This window comes from Ornithorhynchus anatinus, chromosome 1 (genome assembly GCF_004115215.2).
Source record: "Ornithorhynchus anatinus isolate Pmale09 chromosome 1, mOrnAna1.pri.v4, whole genome shotgun sequence".
Lineage (NCBI taxonomy): Eukaryota > Metazoa > Chordata > Mammalia > Monotremata > Ornithorhynchidae > Ornithorhynchus > Ornithorhynchus anatinus.
This window is the reverse complement of record NC_041728.1, coordinates 11,547,228-11,563,022: the sequence shown is the minus strand read 5'-3', so window position 1 is coordinate 11,563,022 and position 15,795 is coordinate 11,547,228. Positions and strand designations below refer to the sequence as shown.

General features: G+C 41.4%; 1 protein-coding gene across 9 annotated transcripts in view; it reads right to left on the bottom strand.

The window, feature by feature from the left end:
- Positions 1–15,795, bottom strand: part of MCTP1 (multiple C2 and transmembrane domain containing 1) — a 381,506-nt gene that overhangs the window by 81,644 nt on the left and 284,067 nt on the right. The window lies entirely within an intron of this gene.

Genomic DNA, 15,795 nt, shown 5'->3' with positions numbered 1-15,795 from the left:
CCACTTCAAAAAACACAAAACTAAGCATTTCAGAAGAGCTTGATTTATCCTGAAAACAAAGTCAAAAGAACTTGTTAAGCATTTTTCTCAATGCACAACTGACCCCTGTAAAGTCTTTGTTCAGATTTTTGTATCGGCTCTTCCTTTAATTTCTATGAAAGGAGAGCTGATAACAGGCTATTTTAATTTTTCTTCTCTAGTGAAATTGTTAAGATAGACAAAATGAAGTAAAAAAAAGTCCTCAAAATGAGCTCTCACTTCCCCGTCAGGAGCAGCTCAGCCTATTTCTCCAAATGATAAAGAATGATAACAGCAAGGACTTTTATCTCACTTGGAAAACACAATGAAACAAGCATTAAGAGGCAGATGAAACTCTCAGTTTCCAACAGAAAATGTGGAAGTTTGCATTATGGAACAAACACCGCTACCAAAAAATTGAAAAAAAAGCCTTGCATTTTGATAATACATTGGTACAGAAACCAAGCATACACAAAAAGTTACTGTAATTAGGCCCCGATAAATGCACAAATGATCAGAATAAGAAAAAAAAGGTCAAGAGAATTTACTTCTTCCAGTGAATATATAAGGTGTGCTTTCTTGGGAGATACAAATGAATTCAAATCAACAGTATTTACTGAGCAATTACTGTATGCAGGACACTCTACTGAGCACTTGAGAGCACAACTGAGTTAAGAGCTAAGATCCTTGACTTTCAGAAGCTTACAGAGTGGGGAGACACACATTAAAATATATTACAGTTAGGGAAAAGGCCTTCATAAGAAGATATACACATTTTGGGATTTATTAATTGCTTACTATTTGCCAGGCACTGAACTCAGGATTGGGGTAGATACAAGGTATTCAGGTGGGACATAGACTGTGAATCCCATATGGGACACAGACTAAGGAGGACTTAATCTCCATTTTACAGATGAGAAAACTGAGGTACAGAGAAGTCACGTGACTTGCCCAAGGTCACACAGCAGGCAAGTGGCAAAATGGAATTAAAATTCAGGTCCTCTGACTCCTAGGCCTGTGCTCTTTATACTAGCCCAAACTGCTTCCTTGTAACTAAGTGCTGTGGGGAGAGCACCTAATTGTTTAGAGGGGAAGCACTCAGGTGCAGAGTTGATGCTATAGTCAGGGAGATGAGCAATTAGTCAGGGAAGAAAAAACACTGATCTTATTTTGGTCACTATTTCAGATGGTGATAAGAAAAATCACTTCCTCTGGGACTCTAATGTCCAGTCTCAATAAGAATAATGATTAAATGGTAACCATATCACCTGCCTTTCACTAATGCCATTGTCTCGCCTTACGCTGCTGTCGAGTCGTCTCCTACCCATAGCGACACCATGGACACATCTCTCCCAGAACACCCCAACGCCATCTGCAATCGTTCTGGTAGTGGATCCAGAGAGTTTTCATGGCAAAATTACAGAAGCCGTTTACCATTGCCTCCTTCCATGCAGTAAACTTGAGTCTCCACCCTCGACTCTCTCCCATACCACTGCTGCCCAGCACAGGGGAGTTCTGTCTTGTAGCAGATGACCTTCCGCTTGCTAGCCACTGGCCAAGCTAGGAATGGAATGGATATGCCTCTACTCGAGTCTCCCTCCCATAGTCGAGGCTGGTAAAGTACTGGAAACTCGCCAGGTGTGACCCTCAGAGGAGTTAATGCTACCGGAATTACTAATTAATAGCACAAGGAGTTCTATACAGGTTTACTTAGGGTTTGGGTAAATTTTGCTTCAGACCAAAACACAGTGCAATGAATAATCACAGAGGGAGAGCCCAAGGAAGGATTTTCAACCCTCTCTCCTGTAGGTTTCAGGAAAGCATTTGTCATCAACAGACCTGGCTATAGTGAGGGCATGCAGTTTTCCTATAATGGAGGGGCTGCATCAGTGCAGCATCACGAATTGGGGAAAATTTGCACCTTGTGTTTGTTGCATCTGACCACATCCATGCATGCAAACATGCAATAATATTTACAGAAGCCTTGTCTGCGTAGTGCTGTCCTAAGCACTCTACGAAGTACAGCAGTCTCAGCAGACATGATGCCTGCCCTCAAGGAGTTTACAATCTAGCAGGGAAGAATGGTAGTGGCGAGATGGAACTTGATAGTGGCAGATGATAGCAGCTAGTAATTACGGTGTGTCCTGAGAGCCCACAGCCTCGGATCCCAAACCGTTTTTCTAACCCTCCACTGTTCTGTATGAGGATGGGCTTATAATAATAATGATGGTATTTGTTAAGTGCTTACTCGACGCCAAGCACTGTTCTAAGCTGCTATGAGAAGAATGTTCCCTACTTCTGCCATTACAGTTATGCCGAATCATGTACTAAAAATACACTTTCTGGCAGAATTGTGAACTAACCATAATTTCACCAATAATTCTGAGGTTATGCCAATTGTGGAAGGAGGTTATTAATGGTTGAAGAAGATGGGCTTCAAGCACAGAGGGATAGTAAACATACAGAATTTTACACAAGTAAATTGCAAGGGATCACTGGAGGAAAATCCAGGGATTTAGAAAGAAATCTCTAAACATTAAAAATGGATGAAAGAAGGGCAATGGCTTTCTTAGGCTCTTTGTTGTACCCTCTTTTGATGGTGTGCTCCGTGTGGGACAGAGCCTGGGTCTGAACTGACTGTATTGTATTTCCTCCAGGGCTTAGAACAGTGCTTGACACACAGTAAGCCTTTAACAAATAACACAATTATCAGTATAATTACCTCAAAGACAGCATTTTCTCTTCTCCCACCCCTTCTGTTTCATGCTTGCACTTGGATATGCACCCTTTATTTGCCCCTCCCTAAGCTCCACCGCACTTACGTACACCGCTGAAATTTGTTATATTAATGCCCATCTCCTCCCCTAGTCTGTAAGCTCAGTGTAGGTAGGGAACATTGCTACTTACTACAAATACTGTACTTGCCAAATGCTTGGTTCAGTGCTTTGCACACATAAGTGCTCAATAACTATGACTGCTTCTCAGTCTATAATAGGATCAGAGAAAAGGAGAACAATAAGCAAGAAAAGCTATCTCTTTCTGATTGCTCTTTTCTTCAACTGGCTTGTCCTTCCACTGACTTTCTCCAGGAAAGGTGGATTTCTACTTAAGAATGATTTCCTGATCCCGTGCCTCCAGGATTAAACAAAACAAAAAAACCTTTTGATTTGTTTCTAACTCCTTCCTTATCAACAACTGGCACTTTCACTGCCATTCCGGTGTGGAATTCTGACAAAGCTCTCCTGAAAGCCCATCTCCTTCTAAATGCACTCCCCAAAGAATTCCCAGCAACCCAAGCCATATAAGCCCATCAACCATTTCTATCTTTTATGTATTTATATTCATCTCACCCCAGAAAACCAAAAAGGACTTGCTCAAATTGGCTTTTCCTAATTCACACTTTTGTTCAAGTACTTAAATCCCCAAATTATTATTGTTATTGCTACACCAGCTCCACATCAATCATTGGTATTTACTGAGTGCTTACTGGGTACATAGAACTGCATTTAGGTGCTTGGGAGAGTATGCTACAACAGAGTTGGTAGACACACTCCTTTCCAAAAAGAGCCAATGGTTTAGAGAGACAGTCAGACATGAATATAAATTATGGATATGTACATACATCCTGTGTTGCTGAGGTTGGAGTGAATATAAAGAGCATAAAGGGTACAGATCCGAGGGCATAGGAGATGCAGAAGGGAGAGGGAATGGGGGAAAAAGAGTTTAACTGGGGAAAGTCTGGTGAGGAGGAGTGTGCTGATCTGTTATACTGGAAGGACAGGTAGTTTATTTTGGCCTGATGATTTAATTAATTAGTTCATTCAATTCCTTCAATCAAATTTATTGAGCACTTACTGTGTGCAGAGCACTGTATTAAGTGCTTGGGAGAGTAATAAGCAGACACATTCCATGCCCACAATGAGCTTACAGTCTAGAGGGGGAGACAGATATTAATCTAATTACAGATATAATAAATTACACTACGCCATCTTGGTACCATACTCCTTCCATATTCCATAGTACATGATTTGGATGGCTACCTCTGAGCTGCTCGTGTGGCAGAATTCAATGATAACATTAAACCGTGTAACTGATGGAGACCTTTGATTAGGTGTAGAGCTTTCCGAGTACAAGCTAGTGAACAATTTTATTTTGGCCTCTCTTGGAGTTGTGCTTCTGGTCATCAGTGCATAGCTGCTATGATAGATTCCAGAATAACTGAATCTAGGACTTGGAGTTTTGCTGTGGTCACCCCATCTGAAGGATGACTGAAAGCTCCCTGTGGGCAGGGAGCCTATCAACTCTGTTATACTGTACTTTCTCAATCACTTAGTACAGTGCTCAACCGACAGTAAGCGCTCAATAAATATGACTGCCTGAGACTTCACCTGGGGAATTCTAGAGATAATGTTGGATAGATTAGATTATAATAATAATAATAATGATAATTCCACATCACAGCACTTATATGCATATTTTTAAATTATATATCATAAATTATTTATTCATATGAATGTCTGTCCCCCCTCTAGACTGTAAGCTCATAGGGGCAGGGATCATGTCTGCTAATTCTGATGCACTGTATACTCTCAAGCACTTAGTATGGTAACCTGCAAATAGTAGGTGCTCAATAAATATGATTGATTGATTGAATTCTGGTGGCTCAATACTTTATAAACCTATGTATCACAGAGGAATTTACTTGGTTGTCATTTTGAGGTACTGGCTTGGTAAACAATCCACTCGATTTGGGGAGTTGGGTAAAAATAATTTGTTTTCTCTCTGGCAGGCTCCACCCAAGTAACATTTTTCTCATGATGTTATTTTTGGTGTTGTTTTCATTAAATGTATCCTTATTCTATTTACAGGTTAGCCAGGGAAGTCCTCAAGTTTGAAGTTTTTCAATCAATAGTATTTATAGTGTGCAGTGTGTAGAACGCTGTATTAACTGAACACTTAGGAGAGTACAAGAGATGAAGTAGACTTTTTTATGGCATTTTGTTAAGCACTTACTTTGTGTGTCTAGCACTGTTTTAAATGCTGGGGTAGATAATCAAGTCAGATACAGTCTCTGTCCCAGATGGAGAACACAGACTAAGACGGAGGGAGAAAAGGTACTGAATCCCCATTTTGCAGTTGAGGAAGCTGAGGCACAGAGAAGTTAAGTGACTTACCCAAGATCACACAGCAGACAAGAGGTGGAGCCAGGATTAGAACCCAGGTCCTCTGGCTCCCAGGCCTATGCTTTATCCACTAGGCTACGCTGCTTCCCATGACCCCTGCTGTCAAGGAGCTTACAATCTAGTGGGAGATTCTCCCTAGCAATTTTTTTTAAAAATGAGCACCAGCACTAACTTGTTCCGTCTCTGAACTGCTCTTGTAGCTCTAGAAGTTGAAACTACATCAGGCAAAATTTTGTAGCTCTTTTTTAAGGTACTTATTAAGTGTTTACTGTATGCCAGGCACCGAGCTAAGCACTGGGGTAGATACAAGTTAATCAGTTGCACACAATCCCTGTTCCTCATAGGTCTCACAGTCCAAGTTGGAGGGAAGAGGGTTACCTGCTTATTTTACAAATGAACTGAGGTACAGAGAAGTTAATAATGATAATTGTGATATTTGTTAAGCAATTACTATGTGCCAAGCTCTGGGGGTAGACACAAGGTTCTCAGGTCAGAGTCCCAGTCCCACATGGGACTCACAGTCTATGAAGCGGGGTGTAGGATTTAATTCCCATTTTACAGATGAGAAAGCTGAGGCACAGAGAAGTGAACTGACTTGCCCAAGGTACAAAGCAGACAAGTGGCAGAGTCTGGATTAGAACCCAGATCCTCTGACTCTTAGGCCCATGCTTTCCCCACTCGACCATGCTGCTTTCATGGGAATTTACATTTTAGTTCATGGGGCTTCAAGTCACCTGGAAGCTGAAAATCACATCTTCCACTAAAGAACAAATTCATTCCAAACCATCAGATTTCATTATCCTCTAATTAACTTCTCATGAGCTCTCTCACATTCATTCATAATTATCAGAGAATCACCTTCTTCCTCCTCACTGCATTCCATCAATCAGTGGTATTTACCGAGCACTCAATGCCTGCAGACCACTTAAACTACCACCCACCTCTCCGATAGCTTATCCAAAATCTACCAGTGGCTGATTCCTTCCTTTGATGAGATCCAAGGATCTCATGTATTGATGTGTAAAGATCTATAATTCTAATTATTAATATTGATGCCTATCTACTTATTTTGATGTCTGTCTCTCCCGCTCTAAACTGTAAGCTCAGTTTGGGCAGGGATTGTCTCTCTTGGTGAATTGTACTGTTCAAGTACTTAGTACAGTGCTTACTCAACACAGTAAGTCCTGAACACGATTGGATGAATGAATCAAATCAGTCAGGTCTCAAGACTGTACAAAATTCTATCCAGCAAGTTTCCAGGCCGATGTTTCTCCTTGGATAGACACAATCAATAATTTGGACGAGCTGAGGGAGCAGGGGCAGATCACTGCAAACTTCTGAATCCTCCTCCTTGAAAATATGGCTTCTTGCCGAGATCTCCCTGCTTGTCAAGTATGCTTTTGCTTCCACTGTCAAGGGATAAGATTAAGAGAGAAATATGGTCCATTTCAGAGGGACCAAAATGGGATGATTTGTGGGTTTCTGCAGTCCTGATCAATCATTTACCAGCAATCGTCGCATTTTATCATGGAAAACTGGAAGGATCAAGTGTACAAATGAGTTTTCCCAAAGCAGAGAAGATTGAAGTCTCTGAAAATGGGTGTTCTACTTCTAGGCCCTACAAGGAGGAGTTTGTGGAGTCTTCTGTGTGGAAGGTAAACTCTTAAGGCACAACAAAATCACTCAGAGGCTGGGTTCTGGGTGAAAGTACGAGAAGGATAAGACCAGGAGAAAGTTCAAGAACGGATCTTTGGCTGCTGGCCGAAGATAGGCAGAAGGTGGAGCTGAAACAAAAGCTGCTGGTGGATTTTTAAATCAGTCTGAAAAATACTGCTTTCCATCCGCAATTCATCAGGGGGCGATTATCTAGTTCTGGATTAACCACATCTCTAGCTTTTCCTCAGTCTTCCAGTTGTCTGAGCATTTTACAAAGTTGGTTTTTAGGAGGCACAATTCAAACCTGTCAAATATTATTAGTTCCTCTGGTTAAGGCATAGTTGGGGCAGAAGATTGAAAATCATAGTTCTAATAAGGACTGGAGACACCAAACAGCTCAGTTAGAAAAGCTTTTCCTATCTCCTGTGACCACTGGTAATCCATGGATGGCTAGAGAGGAGTTCTGGACTTTTTGGGGTTTCCTTTACTCAAAATGAGTAGGCCTAGACAAGTCTGAAGAAACAGGCAAAGTGATAATGACTAGGGACTGAGTGGAAAGAGCACGGGCTTGGAAGTCAGAGGTTGTGGGTTCTAATCCTGGCTCTGCCACTTGGCAGCTGTGTGACTTTGGGCCAGTCACTTCACTTCTCTGTGCCTCAGTTACCTCATCTGTAAAATGGGGATTAAGACTGTGAGGCCCACGTGGGACAACCTGATTACCTTGTATCTACCCCAGCATTTAGAACAGTGCTTGGCACACAGTAAGCACTTAACAAATACCATCATCATTATTATTAATAAGCAAAATTGGCACTTTCCTTTATATGAAACCTGAAGATAAAATGCATGACCCAATCTAAGGTAAGGTGGAAAAGTATTTCCACCACAGCTATTTAAATGTCAAAAATTATTTTATAAAGGGAGTGCTTCCAGACATTAAGATTGAATATCTTCACCATTTCCTACAAGGTAAAACATCTGTGGATTTTTATCCCTTGAACCCAGGGGTTTAAGACTCACAGGCACGACTCAGCCATTTATATCATCCCATCAATTGATGTCCCTGTTGAAGTGCAGGGAAAGATACAGGCATTAAATGATCATTCAGTGCAACACACGGCAGTACCCCTAGTGAAGCACTCTTCAAAAAAAAAAAAAACCATTTAAGTTGGAATATTAAATATTCTATTCTTTTGCAAACTACAGTATATTTGAAAAAGAAATCTCATCCAAAATGATTAACACTTCCTACTGTTCAGGAAAAAAGCCTGCCCTTTCAGACTAGCAGCTGTGGATCATTAGCTCTCCAGTGATGAGATGTGTTTGATGAGTATTTTTCTTTCTAATTAAGAGACGAGATTCTCTATTTGCCTGTCTCTTCAGACAGAAATGAAGGGAAAAAATTTCTGCCTCCATGGAAAGGCCATCTCCCACAGAACAATTAATTATTTCCCGTTCCTTTTGATCTCTTTCCCCCCTAATTTCAATTCGTTTTTAAGTTACCACACATTTGCACCCAAGCCCTTCACAGCATTAACCCGTTGTTCACCTAATATTCCCTTCCTGATGAGTCCCTCTCCCATCCTCGATTACATTTTTTCCTCCTGCTACTTGACCAAAGAATGAGACTCTAAGGCATATAAGTAAAGACTGGCAAGAGGCATCCCAGAAGTTCCATTTCTAATTTTAGCAGAAGCATCTCTTGAAGAACAATACCCAGCTAAAGTCCTGTGGGTCAGGGAATGGTGTCGTGAGTAGGTGAAAGGAGATGGGGGGGGTGGGTAGATAAAGAAATCATTTGCACATTGTGAAAAGGGATTGTCTTCTGCCAAATCACACAGTCTAGAGTTTACTGGAGGCACCCAAATGGTCATTGCGCCGACCCCAGAGAGTAAAGAAGGAACATCGTGACTAGAGGAGAATGCAAGTAGGTTAAGAGATAGTTCCTTAGGAGTTGAACAAAAGCAAGTGGGCTTTGAGACAATTTCTTATCAGTAAGACCAGGTGCTAACATCCTTCATTCTGATACTCAGATCACTTTTCCAAAATGTCATTCTACACACATGTCCCCAGTCCTCAAAAGCCTCCAGGGGTTAATTACTTTTCTCTACATTCCCCTGCATTCCTCTATGGAACATGCAAAAACTCCTGACCACTGGCTAAGAGGCAGTAAATCAACTCTTCATCTGTTACTTCACTTTCTTTCCTACATGACGGTGGCACTCAATTCCTCTCAAGTGAACCTACTCACAGTGCCTCATTCTCATCTCTCCCAGCACTGACCCCCTCACTCACACCTTTCCCCCTCCCTAGAACTCTCTCCTGCTTCAAATCCAACAGACCACAGCCCCCGCCATCTTCAAAGCCCCTCTGAAATCACACCTCCTCCAGAAGACCTTTCCCTCATCCCCAGCTAATATCTCCCTAACTGCTCTAGTGCCACCTATGTACTTATAAACCACATATAGCAAAGGTATACATATCTTGCATTCCCTATTAAACACTAACTCATACACAAATCCCCTTTTCCTTTTTCCAGGTACTATTAAATGCTTTTAGTGTCTATCTTCCCTGATTGTGTGTTCTCTAGAGTGTAACTTGTTATGGGCAGGGAACCTATCTGCCAATTCTACTGTACTGTACTCTTCAAAGTGCTTAGTACAGTGCTGTGAACATAGTAAGCGGTCACTAAATACCACTGATTGATTATTCCCCTAAGAACAAAGATCATGTCATCTAACTCTATTATACCCCCAAGAACTAAGTAGAGGTATACAATCTATATTATTGGTGAGGAAATGATGACAGCATCTTGATGCTTGTAATTGATTCTGTCTAGAGTTGGGGGTGCACAATTGACAGAAAATCACTGATAGCGGCTGTATTGATGACACTCTCCAGGATTACTGAGTCCAGTGAGATGGCAAAGTGCAACTTAACCAGCAGTCTTCTACTTTAAATTGTGGCCAGGGGTTCTCAAGGGTAGAGATCCTAGTTTATAGTTCTTCTCTACATTCCTCAATCAATGAATAATGTTTATTGACTGCCTATGTGCAGAGAACTGTAGCAAGCTTAGTTTGGGATATGTACAGTGTTCCAGCAGGACATCCAATTAGAGATGCCCTGAAGGCAGGAAGAGATGAGGGAATTACATGTTATACATTATTTATATTAATGTCTGGCTGCCCCTCTAGACTGTAAGCTCATTGTGGGCAGGGAATGTGTCTAAGTCTGTTGTACTGTGTTCTCCCAAGTGCAAGCGCTTAGTACAGTACTCTGCACACAGTAAGTGCTCAATAAATACTACCAATGATCATGATGATTGTCTGGCACACAGTAGGTACTGAAATTCAGTTGCAAGGAAGAGAATGGAAAGTTGGTGCAAGAATGTTGTACTTAAGACAGAAATCAATCCTTGGCATTTTTTGAGCGCTCAGTGTTTGCAGAGCACTGTATTAAGTGCTCAAGAAGGGAATAAAGCATACACAATATGGAGACATATAATCCCAACAGCAGAACTTTATATGAAACTCATTTTGGCTGATTGAAAAAAAATACACTGGGATTCCATGTTTCTCTATGAGCAAAACTCCTCCAAAATACAATTCTTTAGGATCATGAAGCTAAGCAAGAACTTGTCACATCCTTAGAAAGTCTCCAAGACCAAGAACTCTGAAAACAGGCAGTTTTCTCTATAATTAAAGGGAGAGAAAGAGCCACGTTCCAGGGGAACTACAATCAGGAGAGGAGACATGCAATGTGAACAAACGGTTGCATGACCATTTTCACACTTTTAAGTTGCCTTTGCAAAATGGCTTGGATGTCTCAAAAAGCCCTTTCCGAAAGCGCTGTCTTCTACAAGACAATTTTACAAAATGAGAGCAATATGAGAAGATAACTTTATTGTCAACATCTCCTGCAAAACCTGCTTCCCTTGCCATTACCAAGTCATAATCAATCAGTGTATTTACTAAGCACTTAGAGTGTGCAGAGCATTATACTGAGCACTTGGGAGAGTACAATACAACAGAGTTGGTAGACCCATTCCTTGCCCACAAGAAGCTTACAGCCTACAGGGGAAGACAGACATTACTAAAAATGATATATACATCTGTACATAAGTGCTGTGGGACTGAGGGTGGGGCAAATACCAAATTCCCAAAGGGCACAGATCCACGTGCATAAATGACACAAGAGGGAACCAGGGAAACGAGGTCAAAGAGAATATAATAGGCCCCACTATTTTTTGATGTAGTAGAAACCAGTGCATTTGTTTTCACCGCAAGTCCCAGAAATGTTGATTTCCAAGACTGATGTGAAGAACAGATTGTTGGAAGTGGCAAGATTCCTCAGCTCCCCTCTACACCGTAAGCTCCTTGTGGCCAGGGAACATGTCTCCCCAAGTCTATCGCACTCTCCCCAAAACTTGATACAATGCTCTCCACATGGTAAGTGCTCAATAAATACCATTTATGATTGATTGATGGACTCCTCAGTGAGACTGGTCATGGTGGCTGGGGCTACTGGAGAGCTTTTTGTGGTGACAAGGATGAAGGAAAAAAAGACAAGAAACCACTCTTCCTTTCACAAACAAGTTTCTAGGTAAGGGCTTTAGGGTTTGCTCTCTTGCTGGTGGACCATAAAACATCTACCATTTTCATCCTTCCCTTTCTCATGAGATACAAGTTCTGACAGTAGCCTGTTCTATAAATGGTATTTTCTCTTTCACTTCATTCACACTTCTGAAGAAATCTCTGGGCTTTCTGCTAGAAAGACAATTGAAACTGTTCCTTCAGTTCATTTCTGACAAGTTTCAACCTAATCAAATTTAAAGAATTATGGTATTTGTTTAGCGCTTACTATGTGCAAGGCACCGTTCTAAGCACTGGGGTAGATACAAGATAATTGGGTTGGACACAGTCCCTGCCCCACATGGGGCTCACAGTCTTAATGCCCATTTTACAGATGAGGGAACTGAGGCACAGAGACCTTAACTGACTTGCCCAAGGTCAAACAGCAGATAAGTGGCAGAGCCAGGATCTGAACCCATCAAATAGTGGTTGATTCTACTTGAGTCAGCAATGCCAAGGAGTCTCACAGTCACTCCCCCTTGTGCTGGTGCAAGTCACAAAAATACCAGGCAAGAAATGTGTGTGGAAGAACAGTTTCAATCACTGCTTTGTTTTCTGAAATTTGCATAACCCATCCCATTAGAGGCTTGAAGTCTAAAAAACAAATGAATATTTAATTTTGGGGGATGAATTACAATATTCCTAAATTCCCTATTCTTTATACTAGGGACCAATTATGGGATTGCCATGGCTTGATCAATTAATAAATGGTGTTTTTTGAGTATAGTATAGTACCACAGAGTTGGTAGACATGTTCTTTGCCCACATACAACATCTAGCTGCAAAACTGTTATTTGTTGCATCTAAACACTTTCACCTAAGTGTGGTTTGGCCCAAGCTATTAAAGAAGCAAGTATGACAATTAGATACGATTCATTTGATGCTTTAATCAACCCAAATTTCTTTGAAGCATTCTAAAACAAAATGGATTTCCCTCCCCCTACAAGCTCTCAAAGATGATGCTCTCATCCACTTTGAGCATAATATAACTTTTCTGTAATCTTGACAGGTTTGTCAGTACCAATAAAGTGTGTCAGCCAGAAACCTTGGGAATTTTTTTTTTTAATTCAGATTTTCTCCTATTCTCCCCTTACAACTTGCACTGACATTTCTTATCATTTTATAGAAGTTGCAGATAAGAGTGCCTCAGCTTTGCCTTGGAAAGAGAAGCAGCATGGCAAAGCGGAAAGAGCACGGGCCTGGGAGTTAGAGGACCTGGGCTCTAGTCTTGGCTCCGCCACTTGTCTGCCTTGTGATCTTGGGCAAGTCACTTAACTTCTCTATGCCTCAGTTCCCTCATAAGCAAAATGGGAATTAAGTCTATGAGTCTATGTGAAACATAGACTGTGTCCAACCTGCTAAGCTTGTATCTTCCCCAGTGCTTAGTACAATGCCTGACACATAGTGAATTCTTAAATACCATTAACAAAAGAGAAGGAAGTCGATGGTGTTAAAGAGTGAAGCTGGAATGTGTTCCGTTCCAGCCCTGCATGCAGCACTCCTGATTACCTGCTGTAGAGTTCCTGCCGTGGTTATGACTGTCATAGGAGCAAAAGTTTGGAAGCGATTAAAATAGACCAATTCATAATAGTGCAGAAAAATGTTTCCGAAAATGCTCATCCTTCAGGGTCACTTATTTCTGTTAAGAGCATCTTTCTGAGCCTCAAAGTTTATAGGGACTAGTCCTTCCCATCTCCCCCCAACACAAGTTGCTCCACAAATTTACTAAAGAGAATCAGCAATATTTCAAGCTCCAACTACTTCTCCATTCTCACAGCCTCACTGTAAGATAAGGACTTGCAACCTCTTGAATGAACTAAAACGACTGGACTCCTCATTTCTGGCTGCTTCCCATTCCAATCATGTCCACAATATAAGGCACTAGTAAGAATTCACTCTTTCAGTCAGTCGATCAATCAATAGTGTTTATCAAGGACTTGCTCTATGCGGAGCAACACATTAAAAATTTGCAGTATACTGATCACTTGGGAGAGTTCAGTAAAATTAATAGACATGTAGTTAAGGGACTTAAATCTGGGATACAGACATTTAAATACATTGCAGGTAGGGAGATGCAACACAGTCTAAAGATATAAATTTTAAAGATAGAAACAGCATGGCCCCTTGGAAAGAGCATGTGCCTGGGAGTCAGAAGACATGTGTTTGAATGCCGGTTCTCCCAATGGGACAGTCATTGAACTCCCCTGTGCCTCAGTTTCCTCATCTGCAAAATGGGGATTCAATAACTGTTCTCCCTCCTACTTGAACTATGAGCCTCAAGTGGTACCTGCTTATCTTGTGTCTTCCTCAGCACTTAGAATTGTGGTTGGCACATACTTAAATACCAGAATTATTATTATTATATGCCTACTAGTGCTATGGGGGTCAGGGAATTGAGTTGGGTAAATACTCAAGTGCATAGGTGGTGCATTAGGGATGGGAGATTAATTAGTCAGAGACAGTCCCCTGGAAGAGATCATCTCTCTTATATTCCCTCCTCCAAATCCTTCAGTGGTTCATTTTGCCACTCAATTGCAGATAAAATTGATAAGCAGCTCCCTCACACTGCCACTAGGCCCAGTTTAAATCTCCCCATTCCCCTCAGCACAGAGCCATTATTTATGCCATTCCCTCTCCACACTTCTTCTACACTGCAGCCTTCTCTTCCTTCAAAATTCTAAAAAAACCCCCCCAAAAAACCAACCCTCTTTCTGCAGAAATCCTTCAAAGTTTAATTATTCTTCCTCTGCTCTGGAAAAACTACCCCTTTCAGGTGCCTTAGCACTTTCATCCAGACATTCGCCTAGTTATAATCACTCCACAAAATGATGAACTCGAGATAAAGCCGGCATTGTTCGGTGCCTTGCCACACACATACACCCCACAAACTTCGACTTTCCGGTCGAGCACTACAGATAAGTAAATCCCTCTCTTCCCCTCCCCACCTGGGCTGAGATTAAGCAATCAACAATGACTGGCTCTTGGAGGAAGCTCTGCCCACAGATGTCACAATTCCGGGGCATTGAGGAACCCCCTGAGCGGACAAGCAAAGAACTTACCGAACTGGAAAGGCAACTTAATTTAGAAATACATGATGCAGATACTGATGAATCAATTGCATATTATTGACAAGAATTATTGTCATACAAGGACCTCACCTTGGGATGTGGTGATCCCACGCACTTGAATACTTTCCTCTACTCACTCTTCTGCCTCCATCTCAGCACTGTCACATAATAATAATAATAATAATAATGATAATAATTGGGGTTTTTGTTAAGGATGTACCAAACACTGTTATAGCCGTATATGGGGTAGACACAAGGTAATCAAGTCTCACATGGGGCTCACTTTCTTAATTCCCATTTTACAGATGAGGTAAGTGAGGTACAGAGCATTTAAGTGACTTGCCCAAGGTCACACAGCTGACAAGTGGAGGAGGTGGGATTAGAACCCATGACCTCTGACTCCCAAGCCCGGGCTCTTTCCACTGAGCCATGCTGCTTCTCTATGAGGGAACTGAGGAACAGAGAATCAATCGGTCATATTTATCGAGCTCTTACTATGTGCAGAGCACTGTACTAAGCTCTTGGGAGACTATAATCTAAGAGAATTAGCGGATACATTCCCTTCCTGTAACAAGCTGACTTTTCCCGGAGTGGAGCTGGGATTCAAACCCATGTCCTCTGAATCCCAGGCCCGTGCTCTTTATTCAGCCAATGAGTAGTTACAGTTTCTACCCCCGTGCAACCTCCACCTAAAATTAAAAAGTTAAGGAAAAGGAAGCATTTATAAATAGCAGTAAAGACAACTATGACCCTGAGAGAAGAGTTCAGTGATGCTCAGCCATTCAGATAGTCTGCTCAAAGCACCTTAAGAAAAAGCTGCTGTTCCCGTCACACAAGCTAAAACGTACTATCACAATCAGCCCAACCAGCTTCTACTTTTGCAAACCTCCCGCAAGTACTCATTATTCTATGACAATTTATCTTATTTGAAATTGTTATGCTATGCATTTCTTTAGTACAGATTAAACAGTAGTTTAGCGGCATTTATCATTACGGTACTTAGCGTGTCTTTTGGGGCTGTATAAGGAACTTGGTATTACTTTTCCAGAAATCCTACAAAAGATCCTAATTTAGACCATGTGAGTCTATGCGAGAAACGTACCTCATGGTACAACCATATTTTTGAAGATTTATGTACTGTGCTCCTTCTTACGCATCTTAGTAGTATGTCCTTGCTCCCTATTTGAAAACAGGGACTCTGTCACATTATTTATCTTCCACAGTAGAGTTATCCTCAGG